At 37.1% G+C, this 17313-nt stretch overlaps 1 pseudogene; it reads left to right on the top strand.

The window, feature by feature from the left end:
• LOC121080733 overlaps positions 1 to 17313 on the top strand; it is an 87723-nt pseudogene extending 70410 nt beyond the window's left edge.

Consider the following 17313-nt stretch of genomic DNA (forward strand, 5'->3'; position numbering starts at 1 on the left):
AGTGTCAGACTGTAACTTCTTGTTTTGATCAGTCATAAAATATCAGATCTTAAAGATCTAAATGGTCTAGGAAAAACTATTACAAAGTGATATTCCGGTTGAGAAGGGAGAGGAGGAAGTAAAAGCAGTCTCTAAAGAGAAGAAATTAATTTTTTTCCTATTTGGAGAGAGCCTCAGGTGTTCATTTATCTATGTATTCCTCCACAGCAACGTCAACTTCATTGATTTAAATCTTAACATTCATGTAACTTGTTATTAAAGATCTCCAGTAATGCAGAGTGTTTTGCACACTGTCTTCCAGGGCTTATCATTACCATTTTGTCCCATCCACTCTGATCAGACAGAAAGATTTTTTTCCTCCTCTACTACAGCAACAGCAGTGATCCTCTTCTTTGTTGGTGTTTGTTTGTTTATTTGGTTTTTTAAAGGCAGTTATTATCTTTTCTCATATTTGGATTAAAATACTATGCCTTTTTATCTGTTGCTACTTTGATTTTGTCCTTTGGATGCTCTGATAGTCCACAACACTTTTGAAGTGTGTGTTGAGACACAAAAGTAATATGTCACTTGTGGCCTTGCCATGGTAAACAAAATGTAAGCTTTAATCAGCTCTTGTGCCTTTCATACATCTCATGTGCTCTCGTAGATCTCACTGTGGTTTTTTTTTGTTTTGTTTTGTTTTGGAAAACTGTATTTCTAAGTTTTATTCAGCTTGTCAGCCTCTTCAACTTGCAGATCATTGTTTGCAAAATTTCTTATTTTGTGGTCAAAAGAAATTTCCAGGAAAATTGCTAGTAATTACATGGAGAAGAAGCAGCGGCAAGTGGCAAGCTGGCACCTGGAACCTAGGACACAGAGAGTCAGTGACAGACACCTTCAGAAAGGACTCACCAACAACTAACACCTTTGGTTCCCTCCTGCACATGGTGGTTGTGAATCTCAGTCTTCATCTATACAGATCATCTTTACTGATCTTGAGAGTTGTATTTCTGTTTGTGAGATAAATATTGCCGAGGAATGGGAAAAATAATTTTAAGGAAACTAGCAATACCCCTGCCCTCAAGCACAGTTCTTATGTTTAAAAAACAGAAACCTGACCCACTGTGTAAGCCCTGAGAAAATTAGTCTCTTAAACTTTGACTTTGATAGCATTACTAATGGGCTGAAAGTGAGGCTTCTGCTTATCTTACAACCAAGATTTCAGCGATCATTTCCATTAACAGAAAGCAATGTTGCATTTGCAAGTCTTCAGTCTTGCTCTGTCTCCAGCAAGACTGAAGATTTTAACACTGCATACATTTTCTGTGAAGATGGAAAGAAAAAATTAATGTATAAAACCCACTTGGATTAACACACACTAGAAAATGTTGTTAGATGAGAGGCATTTTGGAACTTTCTAGACTCCTCTTTCTTCAAAATAAAAGGGGAAAAAAGTGTAAAATTTTTGTTCCTTGTCAATACTAGGATTGACATACTAATACTAATACTAAGCTACTAAATGCTTTAATAAAAGGGAAAATGTCCCCTGCCCCACCACACCTTTTTTTTTAACCATGCTCTGGGTTGGTAAATGTGGGAAAGAAGATGCATTCATCTCTCACTCTTGCACACAGTCCTCTAAAACCATTCCTGATGGTAACTGATGGCAAAGGGGAGCCAGGAAAGAAAGAAAACAAAAAATCATGGAGGATTAAAACCACTATTTCAAATGGAGATCATTAAATCAAGCTGTGACCCAAATATTTTTGCAATGTGCCAAACAATGACCTCTATCTACTATAGAGTGGAAAAATCAGGCAGGAAATAAAGAATGCTGCTTGATTATATCTGGGGATGTTATACTGGTAGGTGTGTTGGAAAATGAGATTTGGAAACCACAAATCATGTGTATGTGTACTTGTGTGTTTACATTTGTAACTGTGTATTTATATGTGTACACACTTACTTGTAGTCCCCGTGTATGGAATACTGCAGAAACAAATATTTTGTGTTTGAAGATGTTGACCATTTACATATACATGAATGCACTTATCACACATGATTTAACAGAAGACAAATTTATAAAGATTAAACAAACATCTTATGATTCTGTTACTTTTTTTAAGGCAATCCATTAACTCTTATATACAATCTGATTCTGAGGTCTTAATTTCAGTCAGGTCTTTGCCAAAAATTTTGTGTTGCCAATTGTGATCTGGATAGTGGTTTTGCCTGTTTTTTTTACAGTTGCACTGCTTAGTCTTGGTTTACTTACTGCTAGCTGGTATACTGTTTACTATTCCTGCTTACCATGGAAGGGGGAAGTAATAATGATTGAAAACTTAGAGAAAAAATTTACTGCAGCCAGGCAGGCAGAATAGATTCAGTAAGAAGGATACAATCAAAGCTTATGGTAAGTGGTTGGTGCATGACCAGGACAGTATTCATTCATTATTTCAATTGGCAAAAATTTAATCTTCCACTTAATCTGCTGTTGCTATCCTGTTATCCAGACTACGACCAAGTACCTTTTCATAGCTGTAATAACAATGCATTATTAAAGCTAAAAAATGAGACTGCAAAATAAGCGATATTTATCTTTTGAATATAATGTCCTAACTCTAAATGCTTGAATCATTTAGTTCCACTTACTTTTCTTCCCTACTTCCTTATATATTTTTATATTTATTTTTATAATTACTTCCTTAATTTTCCTCTTCAAAATGTTCTTTCACTTAAAAACTGAAACCAACCCTCATATACTTTTGTCTCTTTCTGTGGTGGTAATCAGCGGATACTGGCAATACCAGCAGTGTGTACATTTTATGTATAGCTCAGACAGTTAACTTCTTTTTCCTTGTTTTTAAGGGTGGTTTGTTCATATTCAGTTCCTCCTGTCCCCAAAATATGTACATAAAACAATCATAGGTAATTGTACGTAGCTAATCTAAGAAATCTCATGGTGTGTACCTGACATCAGTGACAGAAGCTGAGATACGAAAAACGCCGTAAGTCAACCAGAGGAGCTATAGGCAGTGCTTGTAATTCAGCAAAACTCAGTAGCCTTGCTAATACCGAGAGGAGATCGAGTTAAGTGTTTGGGTCTGCATCTGAGTCTGTGTTTAGACGTGCATTTGGTTCCAAATCAAGTTATTTTCAACAACAGCAACAACAAGCCAGCAGAATTGAAATTTACATAACTTGCAGTAAAACTTAGAATATTACTTCATAATCAGTAACTTCTACTAAATCATCTAAGGCCTGAGGTTTGAAGCTTCCTATCCCCGTTGTAGCGAATTATAAAATCTTAAGTGTTTTGTGGGTTTTCTTCTCCCCTTCTCTTTCTTTAGAAACCAACACACCCTATTAATTATGTCAAATTAGCTGATGGGTCGGTTTCAAAAAAATGAGATGAAAATGAATGCAAACATGGTTTTAGTAAAACACAATGATTTCCAAAATGTATTACGTTATTCTGCCCAAGTTCAGTTTCTGGGCCTAACAACAGTATGAAAAAGAGGCAAGTATGTAGCTGCATATTTCTATAGTGAGATACAATCTGTCTTACAGTGGCAATGTAAATGCAAAAATGCTTAAAGGTGTAAAATGTGTTGAAAGACGCAAACTTCCTGTTCACATAGTACGAAAACTTAAACTCCTGCTGTAGCTAACAAGATCTTTCTGAATTGGTATACACCCTTAACTGGCTTTTCTTCTAACCTCCCAATACTGAACAACCACTTGTGTCCCTTCCTGTGATCCTCTGCAGTGAAGAACCTGCTGTAGTTTCCAGGTATGACTTTTACTGGAGCATTTTGCATTTTGTTTTGTCCAGCCAAATGAGGAAGGACCTGCAGTGTGAAAGACAAGTGCAAAGACCATACATATAAATGCTTAGAAAAATAGGAGGTTCATTAGCTCTTACAGCGCTTTTAAAATGAGTAATTCCTGTCTTTACCACTGGAACTTTAGGAAACACTGTTGGTAGTTACTGCTGCAAAACAGACTAGGCTATGGATAAGAAATAAATATGGATATAAATTCAGGCCTCATAAATACAAAGTGCTTCATAAAGTAACCTATAGAGGTATTTTTGGATTCTATTTAACATTTAGTGTCCTAAGAAATAGGACCGAGCTGTAAGGTATCACATCAAATATTTTTTTTCCACTGGATGTATAAAGTCCAGATTTTCTAATCGGTTCTATGCATTGCATGTAACAGCTGGAGATAAAATGTATTCATATATCTAAAAAAATGACAGTTGTCTCTTGTGGTGTTGTCCATTTGTTGTCTGGCAAAGATTTGTTACTACAAGTTGTATTTAATATTATACTATTTCAGCTGGCATTTGTGCATGTTTCTTGGCACTTTCACAAAAGACGAGAAAGATGCTTTTACACAGTGGTATTACTGTGTGAAGTGAAAAAGGCATATTCAAGACCCCTCCTGAGAATTTTGTTTCTTTTTAGTCTATCTTTTTGATGATATCAGATTAACAATTGAACCTTTAAGCATTGCCTGCTATACACCATCTGTTGCCCTTTAATTGCTAAATTGTTCGATTTCCAGTGGAGAATAATATAATAGCTTTTTAAGACACCAATAGATTTTTAATATTCTAAACAGCTTAGGTACAGGTTTTGAATGTGTTTGCCAAACAATTTTGTCACAGTCTTTGTTACACTTGATCAGTTTTCTTTCCAGGATTGTAAAGTTTGTTTGTTAGTTTTGATTTGTGGAGTGACTTGTTGGGATTTTTTAATGAAACAATTATATTCTTTTATTTCTATTGGATTCAAAATTACTCACCCTTATTTTATCATCTGTATTCTTTTCTTTAACCTGCAACATGTCATCAAGAAGCAGAGGTCTACTTAAAAAAAATCAGCCCGAAGTAAGGTAACTTCTGAATAGGGATTTTGAATATAAAAACGTTATAGCACTTTTAATGTAGCTTTTGCTGTTCCTGTTTGTACTGTGTTTAGAAAGAGCATAATGTGGTACACATTTTAATTAAAAATCAATGCTGAAACTCATTTGTGATTGTATTTCATTAAAAAACATTTATGCAGACTGATGTTGACATAAGCTTGTACTGGTTTGCATTTCCCTTCTTTGTTCTTTGGTTTCGTCTGTAATGATTCTGGATTTGTTCTGTTTTGGTTTTTTCCAATGTTAGTGAGCCCTTTCTGTTCTTTCTGAAAAGTACCTACTGTTCATGTATCACGTCTCTTGGGCTAACTTCTTAGTGATGAGAATTCTATGAAATTCCACTCTTGCTTTCAGGGAACTGAAAACTAAATTTCTTGTGTTCTTCCAAGTTGCAGAGGAAGGTTTTAGAATATGACCCTGTCCACTTGAAACAGAGGTCCACTTCTTGCCAAAAACCCATTATAAATCATGATATTTAAACTGCTTTCATGGTATGATGTTGTCAACACCAAAAGGTATTTGTTGAAATGTAAACTTGTATTAGTACTAAATGCTGACAGGATTTAATAACCCTTTTCTAGAATTCAAGTGGTGAAATTCCAAAGCAAAATAATAACAGCTCTGTGAGCCTTGCGGGGCATCTTACATCATTGTTACCCTTTGTAGTGTTTAACCAGAAGAAAAAAAAGTACATTTAAGCATTTTAACAAATGTCAAACTAGCTTAAAGAGCCATAGCTGGTTAGAAAATTTATTTAGGTTTCACAGTTTGTGACAGATTTAAAGGCCACTTACTTGCAATGACCAGCAAAAATCCTTCAGTGGGTTAGATACAACAGCTGTTTTTTAAAAAGAAAGTCCTGATTAACAGAACTGGTTTTTATTATATACTGGAAGAGCTGTGTATAGAGAGACTTACTTTATTTTGCCATGGCTTGCAAATTTTCACTTCATTTGCAATTTATATTTGTGTTGACCATGAATACAATACAGAATATCTGCAATTAAGCTATAACTAGTTTTAATGTTTGACAATCAGTATTGCTCAAAACTAGGTGCAAAACAAACAATTTCCAATCATATTCCTGTTTTACACTGATATGTTTTATCATGTCGACACAATTTTGTAGAAGAACCATTTACTTCAAACATAGTAAGTAGTAGAGTAGTCAGAGTAGTCAATTCAAGTAGTCAAATTCGAGTAGTCAGAGTAGTCAATTCAAGTAGTCAAATTCAAGTAGTCAGAGGCTGAAATAGATGGGATTGCTCTGGTTGTTACTTATGATTATATATATATATATATGCTCACATGCATATACACACACACTCAAGCAAAACCCCATGACACCTGTCTTTTAGCTAAAATGCTGATATTCCCCAGTATGAAAAATACTCTCCTGCTGCCCAGTTGAAAGCACTTTCTACTGCTTCTAAGGACACCTTAGAGTGTGTTTCAAGTTTAATCCCCTTTTCTGTCACATCCTGGCTGGATTGTTGCACAGTGTCTCATAAGATTACTCATTACTCATTTAAAAAATGAAATTTTCCCTCTTACTTTCATGTCATATTATCCACCCATAATTCATACCCGAAGTATTTTTTATTAGTAACATGACTGTTCACTGAGGATGAGGAAGACATGCCCATGGAACAATAGTAAATTCACTTGGTGCTTTAACTAATCTTTCAGTTCATCGTAGGATATTTTTTTTCTTTGAATTACAAGCATGAGACTAGCTGTCGGCGTTGAACTCTGAAATGAAATATTAATCTGAATTTTATTTTCACAAAAAGGATTTTTCCTGATGTCACATGGCACTTGGCTGCATTAGGAGACTGAGGTTTGCAATGTAGACACTTACAAAGTACTTCTTTTCACAAGGACATGTATCAAAATTGGTTTTGCAGCTACAACTACTTAGACACATGCAAAGTTTTAGCATGGAATAAAGCCCAAGGCAACCCCAGTCAAAATATGCTGAGATGGGTATTTGCATGTCAGTGCTCTTTCTTTTCTCTAGAAAAGGATATACCTTCTGTGACTTTAGTGAACTGAAGGAAGATTTACTCATAATCCAGACTATTCTGCATGTCGTTCATCAGATAAGGTTGAAAATATGGCGACAGGATACAGGGTCTCTAATCTTTTGCCTCATATACAGTGCCTATATAAAGTATAAATCCCAGGTAAAGCTCTTCCTACATTATTCTAGATCAACATGAACATTTGATGTAATAGTTACAGAACAGAAAACTTTATTCAATAGACAATATTACCTGTCTTGCTAACATAGTTATATTGTATAAAATTAAAGTAAAAAAACAATATGGATTACATTATATTTGTAAAGAATCTACAAGAAACACTAAGAAACAGGAATGTTTAAACTGTATTATATTGATTAACAATTCACAGTGTAGCAATAATCATAAAAGTTATGTTTAAATTTTAGCTCCTGTTTTAAAAAATCTGTTCTAATAAAAATCAGAAGGCTTGGCATTTGGTTTTGTGTAACAATACCTGTAAAATCAAAAATAATTCCAATCATGGAGAATTTGCCCAGGCATTATGACTGCATTGAAGTTTTTGAATTTGAAAATTGAAAGAGTAGTATATTCACAACATTTTGAAGACTTACAATATTTAAAAGTAATTAGATCTGAGCAAGGAGAAATTGCCCTTGAGACATTAGGCTCCATGTCATATAGTTTTGCAGTTGCCCATGATAACTTAAAGACCTCATAACTACAAAAGTCCTGTTTTCTGACTGATCTTTATCTCATTTTGAATTAGTAGGTTAACAGGTCTATTGGTATTCAGATTTTCCAGTTTATAGCCAAGAATTCACTGCCCCAGATCCAAACCAGATCTGTATGTGGCTTTACTATTTGTGACTCTCCCAGGTTTAAATGAGGTCAGGAAGAAACCTTATTTCATTTTAAAAGAAGATGTAAGCTAAAAATCTAGATAGCTAGCAATATACTGGAAATTGTGTTAGCAAACTAAATTCAGAGTAACAACTCTGATTTATTCCCAACACTAAATAAGTTGATTTATTTCAATATTAAACACATGATAAAACAATACTTTTCCAGACTGCTAAATGTATTAAGACATACCAGTATATACTCAGTTGAACAGTTGCGGAAGAGAACATTTCCAGTCATAGAATGGTGTGGGTTGGAAGGGACCTTTAAAGATCAGCTAGTTCAACTAACTCCCCTGCCGTGGGGAGGGACATCTTTCATTGGGTCAGGTTGCTCAAAGCACCATTGAACTTGACATTCAAACCTTCCAGGGATGGGGCATCCACAGCTTCTCTGGGCACACTGTTCCAGTGTCTCACCACACTCATAAAAAAATTCTCCTTTATGTCCAAGCTACATCTACCCACTTGCAGTTTAAAATCACTGCAGCTTGTCCTTTCACTACAGGACCAGCTAAAAAGTTTTTCTCTGTCTTTCTGATAAGCCAGCTGTAATTATTGACAGGCCACAACAGGTTGCTCCAGAGCCTTCTCTCCTCCAGGCTGAGCATCTCCAACTTTCTCAGCTTTTCTCAATAGGAGAGGTTTCCAGCCCACTGACCACTTTTGTGGCCCTCCTCAGGACCTGCTCCAACAGGCCATGCCTGCCTTGTACTGGGAAGCCCAGAGCTGGCAGCAGTACTCCAGGTGGGGTCTTGATGAGCGCAGAGCAAAGGGGCAGAATCCCCTCCTTCAACCTGCTGCCACGCTTCCTTCTATGCAGCCCAGGGTACAGTTGGCTTTCTGGGCTGCAAGTGGACATTGCTGGGTCTTGTCTAATTTTTCATCCACCATTACCCCCAAGCCCTTCTCTGCAGGACTGCTGTCAATCCCTTCATCTCCCAGTCTGCACGGGTGTCGGGGACTGCCCCGACCCGGGTACTGGATCTTGCACTTGGCCTTGTTGAACTTCATGGGGTTTGCATGGGCCCACTCTTCAAGCCTGTCACGGTCCCTCTGGATGGTTGTGATTGTATTTCATTAAAAAACATTTATGCAGACTGATGTTGACATAAGCTTGTATTGTTTTGCATTTCCCTTCTTTGTTCTTTGGTTTCGTCTGTAATGATTCTGGATTTGTTCTGTTTTGGGTTTTTCCAATGTTAGTGAGCCCTTTCTGTTCTTTCTGAAAAGTACCTACTGTTCATGTATCACGTCTCTTGGGCTAACTTCTTAGTGATGAGAATTCTATGAAATGAATTATCTATGAATGATCTATGAGGGATCCCTTCCCTCGAGTGAATCAGCTGCACCACTTGCAGCAGAACAGTAGGTTCTTTTGTATTCCTTAGAAGTAAAACTTATATTATCTTTGCAATACCTCTTAACAGCAGAGAGCAAAGAAAATGACTTCCTTCCATAGAGTAGTACCTTGGCTGTATCTCACTGAGGTTTTTAAATGAGGGCACTAAAGAAAAGATGGCTTGTAGTCATTTGATGCCTGCTTGATGAATGTTTATGCTAGGTAAGCCTCTGGTTTGTCCTTAAACAAGCCAAACCAATGAACAAACCAAAAGTATCTGTACTAAAATATCTAGAATTTTAGAAACGCTTCCATTATGATAAATAGGTATTAAAATTCAGTGAGTTTAAAAATAGTAGGTTTAAAGCATCTTCAGACCTTTGTCATGGTCCCCTTTTAAATAGAAGAATCACACCTGAATGACAGCAAGCAAGACAAACTTAGTTAAAACATTCAGTAGCAGTCATTTGACTAGAAAAATTAAATGCATTCAAGGATTGAAACTGCTTATTTTGTCCTAGGTTCCTTTCTGATGCTTAGTCTCATTGGGATTAGTATAATAAAGAAAGGGTGAATGTGTATTGCATGCCAACAGCAATCCTTTCTCACAATAGTGTAATCATTTAATTAATTAGGAGAGTGCTTAGATGATCGAAGAAGTGGAACTGGATAAAGTGACAGTGCTGGAAAGAAAACAGGTTGAAGCAATCAAGAAGCTCTGGGAAGAACCAGAAATTCAAGAATGCTGTGAATAGACAGAGGGAGTACCAGCTCTCAGACTCTGCTAAATAGTAAGTACACTGTGTAGTACAAGAACAAGCCAGACTTAATGCAGTTAATCATATATCATCTAGGTTGGAAAAGACCCTTAAGACCATTGAGTACAATGTTAACCCAGGACTGCCAAGTCCATCACTAAACTATGTCCCTAAGTGCAATGCCTACCCATCTTTTAAATACTTCCAGGGACGGTGACTCAACCACTGAAAGCGCCTGGGCAGCCTGCTCCAGTTTTGGTGAAGAATCTCTTCCTAATACCCCATCTAAACATCCACCAGCACAGCTTGAGGCCATTTCCTCTTGTCCTATCACTTGTCACCTGATAAGTGGGAAAAGTGACTGATGCCCACCTCACTGCAGCCTTCTCTCAGGTAGCTGTGGAGACCAACGAGGTCTCCCCTCAGCCTCCTCCCCTCCAGGCTAAACCGCCCCCGTTCCCTCAGCCGCTCCCCGTCAGCCTTGTGCCCCAGACCCTGCACCAGCCTCGCTGCCCGCTCTGGCCACGCTGCAGCACCTCAGCGTCCCTCTTGCAGCGAGGGGCCCAAACCTGAACACAGCGTTCGAGGTGCGGCCTCACCAGTGCCCAGTACAGGGGGACCATCGCTGCCCTGGTCCTGCTGGCCACACCGTGTCTGGTACCAGCCAGGGTGCTGCTGGCCGCCTTGGCCACCTGGGCACACTGCTGGCTCTTAACATAGTTTCATTCTGACTGTATTTATACGTATATATGTAGTTATACCCATGCCTCTGTTGGCCTGTTGGTATACAACAAATTTTGAGCTGCAGAGATGAAATAAACCAATTTTAGGCTTTCTGAACATACTAGAACCATCATTCCCCCCAGTTCTGAGGTCAATACAGCTGGTATATAACTGAGTTTCCCTTGGGGGAAATAATGAAAATAAACTCTACAAAATACATTGACAACAAGCGGTCAGGGCAGACTGTTCAGTTACATAAAAAGTTTAGGATATAAATAGGAGTGAAAATAAGTCTTTCCTCCCGTTTTCAAAGAATTTAGTTGTGAGAAAATGATTGTTTCATGAGAACAGGAAACTTACATTGTTTCTGCTAAGGAAGTAACAGGGTTAAATTTCAGCAAGGAACATGTAGATTAGGCATTTATGGTAAACTTTAACTTAGAATTGTTACACCTAGGCAACCCGTTCCTGTGTGTTAGGTGTTACCATTCTTGACAGATGTTTGTCTGCCTTGCTCTTAAATAAGCCTACATTGGAGAAGAGGGATGCCACTTAATGTAGCTTTGTTTTCTAAGAGATCAGCCACAACTGAAAATCAGTTTTATTTTAAATTTTATTAAATTTTCCTTTTACTGTTAATTAAAATTGAGATCGCAATAAAGATTTTTTATATTGCTGCAAAGAAGGAGTTTTCTTATTCTCAAAAAAATCTTTTCTGAATAAGTGATACATTGTGTGAGTATCTTTGATTTTGGAGCCCAGATGTTTGTGCATTTTGTGTTTTGCATTGTGATGTTTGTGCAGCAAGGGGAGAATACATCGACACCCTCCCTCTTCCACCAAAGGAAAAGGAAGAAATAGTGTTTAAAGGAAGGAAGGTTTTGTGCTACAACCATGCTATATGATTTCGAAGACACTACACTTTTTATGACGTCTTGTTAGGATTTTGGCTAATCTAATGGTGCCTCCTAGCGGTGGGAAGACAGATTGCAGGGAGAAATACCAGGTACCTGTTCTTTGTGTCTTGCTCTTGCTCACGTTCATTCATCGAGGCACAGGATTGTCACCCTAGAATTTAATCCCAGCCATGAAAAGCACAAGAGTCTCGTGAAACTAAGGAGGGTAAAGTTAAGAATCACTGCCTGGGCAGATGAGAGACTAAACGCATAATCTGTTATATGAAAAATATATAAATTTGAAGCATTCATATTTGCAGTGCTTTCCATCACTTTTCTGAATTCTGTCAAGCAACCTTTCACATTTTTGTGCAATATTAGCATTGCAGATGAAGTGGCAGGGGATAGAGTACTGTCGGTAAACATTATGACTAGGACTGATACTTATATTTGTGTTCAGATCTTAATTGTGTTGATTTTGGGTAATAGCAGAGATTAAATAAAATTAATAACTTTGCGGGTGGGCTGATTGTCTATAGAACATTCAGGTATCATCTCTTTTGACTATAGTATTCTGTCTGAAACGTACACGCAGGTCTCAGTTAAAGGGTTTTATTGTTTCATGCCAGCAGAAATTGCGCTAAGGCCATGCTCAACTGTTCAACTGCTTTTCTGGGAACACTTCTTTGATTGCTGGTTAGTACTTTGGACTTGAATCTGTGTGATTAATTCATAATAGTGCATTCATCTTTTTTCTGTTGTATATTTAACGTTTCAGTATTCTAATTGACCTTGATCATATTGCTATGCCACCATTTCTGCCAACTCAGCAAGATATTCTTAGTGTCCAAATGCCAGCTACAGGAATTATCAAGTATCTTTCTGATTTAGAAGATATATTTAAGTAAGGGTGCCTGTCAAATGCTTCAGTATACAATTACTAAAGTAGTTGCTGCAATTTTGCTTCTAATGTCCTTTAAGCTTTTGCATTCAATGAGTGTTGTATGTGTTTCCAGCCTGTTGTGGTTTAACCCCAGCCAGCAACTAAGTACCACGCAGCTACCTGCTCACTCCCTGCTCCATGCCCCAGTGGGATGGGAAGGAGAACTGGAAAAAGGAACGGAAACCAGGACACCACTGTAAAAGGGCTCCAAATTTAATACAGTAACTTGAGTGCTGTGACAATATATTTCTTTTGAAATGTACATTACACGAAAAAAGCTGTTCAATTCAAGCAACCCGATTACTATGCATTCTGAACTTTTAATTAGTTAATTAATTTATTTAATTAAAAGCCTTGGATGAGGGTATGCAGAGGCAAAGTATTTGTAGTAACATGAGTGCTCATATCAGAATGTAGTTTAATCCCATTTAGAGCCAACAGTTTCTGGCTCCTGCCTGTAACTGTTTGGAAGAGAGGGCCCTCATAGATGTGTTGAAGCCATCGGATGAGTTTACAACTTTCAGTTAGCTAAAGCCAGGGAAGGGAGCTGGATACATTGAGGGAAGGAGGGGGGGGGGGCAGGGGGGAAGTGGAGGCTCATGGTAGTAGACACTTCTGTTCTTCCTGCCATATAATATTAAAAAAAAAAAAAAAAAAAAAGTTCATTGAAATTGAGAGGAACAAATGTACTCATAAAGTTGAAAAGAAGTCTCAGAAACATCTTAAAATTACCTTACCAGCTACTAGACAAGCTATTGCAACAGATGGGGTTACTGAATTTCTGAAGGAAAGCTTTATAAAAAAATTTTTCAAAATTGCAGAATTCACACTGGCATAATTGTAGATGTTCTTCCACCAAAACATCCATTTCATCATGAACACCTGCCTGCAGTTACAACACAGAACTAGAATCCACTGTGATAACACACAGTCAAACCACCCTAACTGTGATTTGTGTTGGTTGTTTGTTTTTTCCTGGAAAATGGAATGTTCTAAGGAACACTTTGACCTGGATAAAATGTGAGGGACTTAACTGTCTGCAAACACATAGGAATTTGCTATAGAACTAATATATTTGTAAGCATTTTTATACTTTTGAGTGGCAAGATATGACTTCATGGGGGTCTTTTGGGGTGGTGGGCAAGGGAGATTTTGGATTTTGTTGGGGAAACAAAATTTAGTACGTTCACATCTGCCTTTGCTAAAAATTCTACCAGGCCAGAGAAAAAAAAAAGAAAAAAAAAAAAAAAAAAAAAAGAGTCATATATTTTGTTATTGTGACTCAGTTGGCTTATGCACTTGTACTGGACCTGGCTAATATAGATGAAGCTAATTTTCTTCATAGCAGCTGACAGTGTTGCGTTTTAGATTTGTAACCAAAACAGTACTGATTAACATACCAGTGTTGTAGCTTTTGCTGAACAGTATTTGCACAGTGCCAATGCCTCATCTCTTGTGTTTCTCTGCACAAGAGGTTGGGAGGGGGGCCACAGCTGGGCAGATGACCTGAACTAACCGAAGACATATTTCATGCCATATAATGTCATGCTTAGTGGCAAAAGTAAAAATAGGGGGCTTTAGGGAAGTCGGCCATCTTTTTCTCAGGAACTGGTTGTACATCAGTCTACCCATGGGATGTTTTGCATCACTTGTTTTATCTCATCTTCCACTTACAAACAATTAGTATTTTTTTAATCTTGACCCCCAAGTTTTCTTGCTTTTGCTCTTTCTTGCCTCTCCCTTGTCCACCCACTGTGTGTGGGGGGGCTGTGAGCAAGCAGCTGTGTTGTACTTAGCTGCCCACCAGGATTAACCCACACCACCACTAATGAGCAGTGAAAGCTGTAGCACTACAGCAAGTGAATCAAGCTTAAATATTAAACAGAACATAGCACGTTACGATATACTTTTCACAGTTCAAGCTTATCTCAGGTAGGCAATCTATTATAAGACCTTTGGATATGCCTAAAGTACCTTACAAAAATGACTAATATGTTGCCTGCATTTCTGTTTAACAGCATGGTGGATGTAGGTGGCCAAAGGTCAGAAAGAAGGAAGTGGATCAATTGTTTTGACAGTGTTACTCCCATCATTTTTAGTTGCATAAAGTGAATATGATCGTCTTGGCAGAATGTGACAATAAGGTAGAGGGAGGGTGTATAAGGTACGCAAAAAAATGTGTGCTTTTCAAACAGCATTCATGTCTTCATAAAAGCATGTGCAAATACTAGAATTACATTAAGTTGATCAAGCAGTCCCGATGTTGCATTAAATTGGCAGCCTGTCTGTAAAAGTCACCTCTGCCTTAAAAAACAAAACATAAAGTGATTTAAATCACTTAAGCCGTGTCAATTTGTCTGAGAATTTGAGTATCAGCAGTATCTCTAAGCAAGTAAAACTTGTCAGTCACCTGTAATTAGGTTTTTTGTTTCTTTGGGTTTTTAAGTCTCTGATGTTTCAGAATTAACCTGTGCATTAATTAAGAAAAAAATAAAACGTAAAGAACTTAAAATTTACCTCCTTTCCAAGGCTAGAAAAATGTAAGATGAGTTCTCCCGTCTGTTCTACAGTGCCATCAGCAGTAGCCGGATGTTGTAGAAAAGGAAGCAAAAAAAGAAAACAGTAGGTAATTAGGGAAAAGCATACTAGTGGAACAGCATTACTTTTGGTAGTGGTTGCTTTATATCCTGCGGTACGAGAATTCCTTCAAATGTCCTTCAGAAACACGTAATACCATTTGAACTTTAAAAAGCCCTTAGAGATCATTTTCTCAAGATCAGTTTGAACTGTGAAAAGCATACCCTACTTCACTTGCTGGTGTCACAACATCCATTGTAGCTGAGATAGAGTTTTTCCAAGTTTCTTGTCATTTTTCAACTCATGAACAACTTGGATAACTGTAATTTTCTCTTTCCTTTCACTATCTTCAACATTTTGTTATGCTCATTTTGGACATTAGGAAATAAATAACAAACTGCTGTCACAAGCTTAGCCCCAGGAATTCCAAACAGCAATCTCTGAAAGCAGTGTTCCTTGGATCTCTTTTCAAATGGTCAGACTTTATTACTAGTATAGGTAAGTACATATGCTCATGTCCTTTAGCCATGTTGTGGTATGTTAATATCAGATATTTAACCTGATTCACCCAGCTTCAGCTTTCACTGTGAGGTCAGAAGAGACTTTTCTAGAGCAGCAGTTCATGGCTGGTCACTAGCTCATACAAGAATTCGAATAATTTCTATTATTAAGGCTTACCTTGACTTCATACGCCATCATGCAATTCAGAGCAGTGATCCAAAACCCAGTGAATAAAAGGATATAGAACATGAAGAGTAATGATCAACCCGTGCATTGCAATTGCACTTAATAAAAGTAGTAATTTAAAAAAGCTTTCCAAAAACAACTTTAAGATTTCTGGCTGATATGGTTTGTATCTACTAATCTATAATTTGTATCTACTAGACTACTGTCTAGAAAGTGTAACTTCATATTAATTTTTGTTCTTGTAGATTCAAATGGAAGAAAGGAAGGCCTTATTTAAAACTATCATTACATATCCCTGGTTTCTGAATACTTCAGTCTTACTGTTTTTAAATAAAAAAGGTATTATAGAAGAGAAAATAATGTATTCCCATCTAATTAGGTACTTCCCAGAATATGCCAGTAAGCATTTATTCCACACTATCCTTCACAATGCTTCGTAATTTTTTAAACCATTTAGTTTTTCCTCACGAAATTGAACACAGAAAGTAGAATTATGCAATATATTTGGTATCTATGCTTCTCTATCCTTTAAAACACAAACATAGCTTTACTGGAACTTTTTTTCTTTCTGGACCATTGTAGACAGAGTCTGAAGAGATTTCTTACAGCCATTCTGTTACTATAGCTATTTATTTATGAGAAGAAGCACCCTTTTCATCTCCAGTCTCAAGAGACAAGATGGGGGGAACTTGGGGAACACAGCTATTAAATCCAACTCTTTATATAGTAAAACCCTATAATATAGTATTGCATTCATTATTATAACTTATTATTGATATAAAAGCACAAAGTTAAAAAGCAGCCTGAACAACTTTTTTAACATTTACTGATACTTAGAAGTCATAAAAGAATTATGAAAATAATCACAGATGTATTCCATTACTTAATACAGTATTATATTCTGCAAGACATGTACCACATTGAATCTTACAATTAATCATGAAAAGAGTAACAATGATTTTATAGCTTCAAACACATGTCCCTCTCTTGGCCAGAGAATCCCATTTAGTCTGTTTTAGAAAAATTACTTTCTTTCATGGTCTTTGACGTACTACAATAATCTACCAGTCTATTCATATGTATGCTGGCTAACTTCAGTCATGTAGGTTTTTATAAGAAGTTACTTTGACCTGTAAAGTTTTCTATTGAAAACAGCATACTCCACATATTTTAGAAAGCAGTGTTGTAACAGGTTTTGCTCCACTAACACATGAATGAGAAAATGCCAACAAGGGAGTATGCCTTTATGGAAATTTGACATTTCAATTTGAAATTAGCCTGTTAATACACTGTCCATATGTTTCTTCCTTGACACATAGCTTTTAACTGTTCAAAGCCGCTAATTGTGATTTTGACTAGGACCCAAACAAGATGTCAAAGTTGCCAAAGAGTTCATTCTGGAGCCGTATCGGGATCAGAATCCAGATGAGAAAGTAATCTGTTCCCACTTCACTTGTGCCACAGACACAGAAAATACTCATTTCATCTTCACAGCTATCAAGGACACAATCCTGCAATCAAACCTGAAGAAGTCCAACCTGATTTAA

Source organism: Falco naumanni, chromosome Z (genome assembly GCF_017639655.2).
Source record: "Falco naumanni isolate bFalNau1 chromosome Z, bFalNau1.pat, whole genome shotgun sequence".
NCBI lineage: Eukaryota > Metazoa > Chordata > Aves > Falconiformes > Falconidae > Falco > Falco naumanni.